This window comes from Arachis ipaensis, chromosome B03, assembly GCF_000816755.2.
Source record: "Arachis ipaensis cultivar K30076 chromosome B03, Araip1.1, whole genome shotgun sequence".
Classification (NCBI taxonomy): domain Eukaryota; kingdom Viridiplantae; phylum Streptophyta; class Magnoliopsida; order Fabales; family Fabaceae; genus Arachis; species Arachis ipaensis.
This window is the reverse complement of record NC_029787.2, coordinates 82,474,663-82,480,149: the sequence shown is the minus strand read 5'-3', so window position 1 is coordinate 82,480,149 and position 5,487 is coordinate 82,474,663.

Genomic DNA, 5,487 nt, shown 5'->3' with positions numbered 1-5,487 from the left:
ATTAAGATAGTTATTTACAGAACCCTTTTGGCTACGTCTTAGGTTATAGGTGCCAGGATGCTGTGTTTAGGTCAAGCAACTGAGATGTGTGTAGATGAGGAAAGAAAAAATGCAAGTAGAGTTCTGGAGTTAGAGGAATCGCTGAAAAAGAGAGATGGGGTTACTGTCGAGGTTATGGCAAAGATGAAAAATATGGAGCTAGACATGGCTAAGCTTCATGAGCAAATCCGAGTATTACAAAGTCAAGTTAAGAGCGTTGACAACGAAAAGGGACAACTGACGTCCATGGTACATGAATTGGAAGAGGAAGTGCTGTAAATATTTGCAGCAGGCTTTGACCGAGCAGTAAGTCAAGTGACGGCTTTATCTCCTGGCTTTGATGTTGGGAGTCTTCATGTTACAAAAATAGTAGTTGATGGAAAACTAGTAGATGATGAGGCTGGTGAGAAAGCGGAAGATGAGAATGGTGGGCCTGTTCAGAAAAATAATTGACATAGAAAGTTGTAGTGTTTATAGTATGTAACTTGTTTGGTAGCACTTTTGACAATGCTATTTGGTTTGTACATTTTGAATGATTGTTGTGGTGTTTTGTACACCTTCATTTTGAGAAACATTGATATTTGCCTGATGGATATATGTTTGCATATGTAATTGTGGCAAATTGTGGGATAGATAACGTTAGTGCTTTATTGGACATGGATAATTGTGACAATACCTTCCAGTGTGGAAGGTGTGAAGTGAATGGCCTCATTAAAATCTCCCCGAGTAAAACCCTTATTTTTTATGTGGGAAAAAACCTTGACGGTAGGAAAAAGAGTACCTTTCAACTTCGTCTTTTACATGTAATAAAAACATAGAGAGGATATGTTCCAGGTGTTTGGAAGCTCAGTTCCTTTTAGTATTTGTATGGATATGCTCCTCATCCGTGTACTTTTAATACTCGGAATGGTCCCTGCCATGAGGCGGCAAGCTTTTCCAGGCAAGGAAGTTTATGAACATCTTCTATATTTTTTAGAACAAGGTCTCCCAGTTGCAATGTTCTCGGTTGAACTCTTTTGTTGTATTTTCAGCTAACGATGATTTGCATTGCCTATTGCCGAAGTCTTGCTAAAGTGCGTTCTTCATCTAAAGTGTCCAGCTCAGCTCTTCTTGTCTGGTCATTGTCCTCAACAGTTGTTAGTTCAGTTCTTAGTGATCCTTGTGAAATTTCCATGGGAATGATTGACTCTGCTCCATGCATGAGCCGGAATGGAATCTCTTTAGTTGTTGAATGTGGTGTGGTGTTATAGCTCCACAAGATTTCTGAGATTAGCTCGGCCCAGAGTCCCTTGGCATTGGTTAGTTTTTTTCAGAAGGCCTGCAAAATAACTTTGTTAGCAGCCTCGGCGAGACAATTTGTTTGTGGGTGTTCAACAGAAGAAAAATGGTGTTTTATATTGAGGTTATTTAGAAAGGATGATATGCTTTTATCAGTAAATTGTCTGTCATTATCAGTAACAATATCACCTGGCAAGCCGTATCTACATATGTCGGACTTCCATATGAAGATTGTACCTTATCCGAGGTTATCTTTGCTAGCGGCTGGGCTTTTATCCATTTTGTGAAGTAATCCATAGCGACTAGTAATTACTTGACCTCTGGATACCAGAAAAGGCCTAAGAATGTCAAGTCCTTACTTGTAAAAAGGCCATGCTACCTCGAAGGTGTGTAACAGTTTGGCTGGAGTATGAATAGTTGGTGCACATTTCTGACAGTAGTCGCAATGTTGCACCTTCCTCATGCATTTAGTCTTTACATGGGACAATAATAGCCTGTGTGTAGTAGTTTTGCTGCTAGATTTCGCCTTCTGACGTGTGTTCTGCAGATTCCTTCATATGCTTTTGCCATGGCGAGGTGGGAATCTTCCGCTCCGACACACTTTAACAATGGCCTAGAAAACCCTCTTCTGTATAGGTCATCACCAAATAATGGTGAAATCGCTTGCTTTCTTTTTGAACAGCTTTGGGTTCTCCTCGATTGCTGGGATGTCTCCTATTTTTAAATATTAGACATATGGTGTCCGCCAATCTGGTTCGGCTATCAAGGAAAAGACATGGATACTACATATTCTTGGTTCCCCAAGCGTTACTTGTGATAAAATTGGTGTTGTGTCTGTGATTTTAGAAGTAGCTAGTTTGGATAAGATATCTACCCTATTATTGTCCTCTCGAGGTATATGATTAATCTTGAAAGTTTGAAAAAGATGTATTAGGTTTTTTACCATGGTCAAATATTGTTCGAGAAGGGGATCTCGTACTGAAAATTGTTGTTTACCTGTTCTATGACTAATAGTGAATCACAATAAACCTGCAGGTGCTTAATGCTTGTGTCTTTGGCTAAGAGCAACTCAGCTAGAAGGGCCTCATACTTAGATTAATTGTTACTTGTTTTGAAAAGCAAAGTGATAGACTGTTCGGTGCATATTCTAGTATTGTCTTTAAGAATGATTCCGGCTCTGCATCCATCCCATTTGTAGCTCCATCGACGTACAATTCCCAAATGGGGTGAATGTCATCGGTTGTGGTGAACTCATCAATGAAATCAGCTAATATCTGAGACTTGAGTGTTCCACGTGTTTGATATGTGATATCATATTTGGATAGCTCTACTGATCATTTGATAAGCCGGCTTGCCAGATCTGGCCGTGTTAATATTTGCCATAGTGGTTAATTCGTCCGAACTATAATCCTGTGACTTTGAAAGTAATGTCTGAGCCGTCGTGATGTGATGATTAAGGCAAATGCAAGTTTCTCTATTGTTGGGTACTGAGCTTTTGCGTTCTATAATACTTTGCAGACAAAATATACTGGATGTTGTTCTGCCCCTATTTCTGTGACAAAGGACAAAGCTAATAGCATGAGTAGAAACTGAAAGATATAAATAAAGTGGATTACCGTGTATGGGTTTACGCAGTATGGGAGGGGAGGCGAGGATGCCTTTGAAATCATTTTATGCATGCTCACAGGCGTCGGTCTATGTGAAGTTGTGTGCTTTCCGTAAACTATGGAAGAGATGATAAGATTTTTCGACTGCTGCTGGCAAAAACCGCGATAAAGCTGCTAGTCGTCCAATGAGTTATTGTACTTCCTTTATAGTACTTGGCGATGTCATTTCAGTTACTGCTCGATATTTTTCTGGGTTTACTTTTATTCCCCTGTGAGTTAACATGAATTCAAGAAATTTGTCTCCTTGGACTCTAAAGGCACATTTTTCGGGGTTTAACCTCATGTTATACCGCCTTATTTGTTTAAAAATTTCCTCAAGGTTGGAATGATAGCTTCCTTCATCGGCTGACTTGGCAACTAAATTGTTGACATATACTTCCATGTTGCACCCTATTTGGCTTTAGAAGACTTTGTCCATCAACCTCTAATATGTTGCTCCTGCATTTTTGAGGCCGAAAGGCATTACCTTATAACAAAAATTACCATGGTCTGTGATGAATGTTGTTTTGTCTTGATCTTCGGGGTGCATTAGTATTTGGTTGTATTCTGAATAAGCATCCATAAAGCTAAGCATTTTGAATCCGGATGTATCATCTACCAACTTATTGATGCTTGGTAATGGATAAGAATCTTTTGGACAAGCTTTATTTAGATCAGTAAAATCTACGCACATGCGCCGCTTGCCCGAATTCTTCTTTACCATAACTATATTTGCCAGCCATGAGGTGAATCAAATCTCTTTGATAAAACCTGCATTTAACAATATTTGAGTTTCTTGAATTACTGCGTTGTTCCATTCCTTTCTGAGGTTGTGCTTCTTCTGACGAACTAGACTTGCTGTTGGATCCAAGGCAAGATTATGGAATACGACATTTTGATCTATTCCGGGCAAGTTTGTAGGGGTCCATGCAAATACGTAGGCATTTGCCCGAAGCAAGGTGATGAGGCATTCTACTTTACTTACCGTCAAAGCATGTCCGATGTTAGTGTATCGTGATTCATTGTCAGTGAGGATTACCTTGCGAAGGTCGTCAACAGGTGTTGGTCGGCATTCTCTATCTGATCTTGGGTCTAGTTCTGCCAACATTGGCAAATCATCAGCATTGTATACCAAGTTGACTCGTTGGATTATGTCTAGATTAGTCGTGAGACCTTCAACCCTGCATTATAGCATTGCCGTGCTTCTTTGTAGTCGGAATGTACGGTTACGATGATGTTATCTGGCACATGGAACTTAACACATAGGTGAATAGTAGAAACAATAGCTCCAAATAAATTTAAAGATGGGCACCCTAATATAATGTTATAGGGGCTAACACTATCAACTACTAGATATTGTATATCTAGCATTTTTTAATGGGGGTATTCCCCTAACGTGGTCCTCAACCATACATAACCTGTTATGGGTACTCTTTCACCAAAGAAACCGACTAGTTCTCCTGATGAAAGCTGCATACTATTCGAATTTAACTACATCTTTCTGAATGTTGATAAGAATAGCACATCGGCACTGCTGTCTAGATCCATTAGCATCTTCCTGACTATGGCTTCTCCGATGGTGACGGAAATGACCACGGCATCATCCAAGTTCTGAATTTTGGATTGGAAGTCGGAATCATTGAAAGTTATATTCGGCACCGAGCTTGCTGGATTCCGAGGTTCTGTATGCTCTTCTGTTAGAGTCAGCATGGTCATGTAGCTCCTTTTTCTTACAGCGTTTGTTAGTCCTCTGCATGCAAATCCTCCCGGGATATAGTTTATGACATTTCTTGCCGGCGAAGGTGGATCTGTGTTCGACCATCTAGCGTTATTCTTTGTAATTGTGCCTGAGTTTGCATGATCTTCGGTTGTTGGGTAGTCCTACCAGTTCTTTGCATTTTCCCGGTGGCATATTTATCTAACAGTCCCTGTCTTGCCAACCGCTCCAATAAGTCTTTTGCCACTACACACTCGTCTGTCGTGTGTCCGTTCTTTTGATGGAATGCGTAGTGCTTATTTTTGTCAACATACTTTTGATCTTGATACGTCCCTGCTCTACTGGGGGTCTTGATGATTTTGGCATGCAAGATTTCCTTGATGATGTCTTCTTTTTTTTGTTGAATTGGGTGTAGGAATCGAATTTCGGTGTCAGCTTGAACGACTTCTTTCCTTCTCGGGTATTCTACCTATCATCTTTCTTGAGGGATTTTGGTTTTTCCATCATTCTGGCCTCTCTTAATTCCTTGATCTCGATTTGGCTTGTTGCTTTGTCTCTGAATTTAGCCAGTGTTTCCAAATCATGCAAATGCACCTCCGGATTGAGATCTGGAATCTCCATAGTTGCTGTTGCAAACCGTGTCATGTACTCCTTCAAGTTTTTGTGTTGTCCTTGTTTAATTATATTGAGGTAGTCTGAGTCTCGCACGTAGATTTTGGATGCTGCAAATTTGTTTATAAAGAAATCGGCAAACTCATCGAAACTTGAAATTGATCTATAGGCAAATTAGAAAACCAAAGTAAAGCA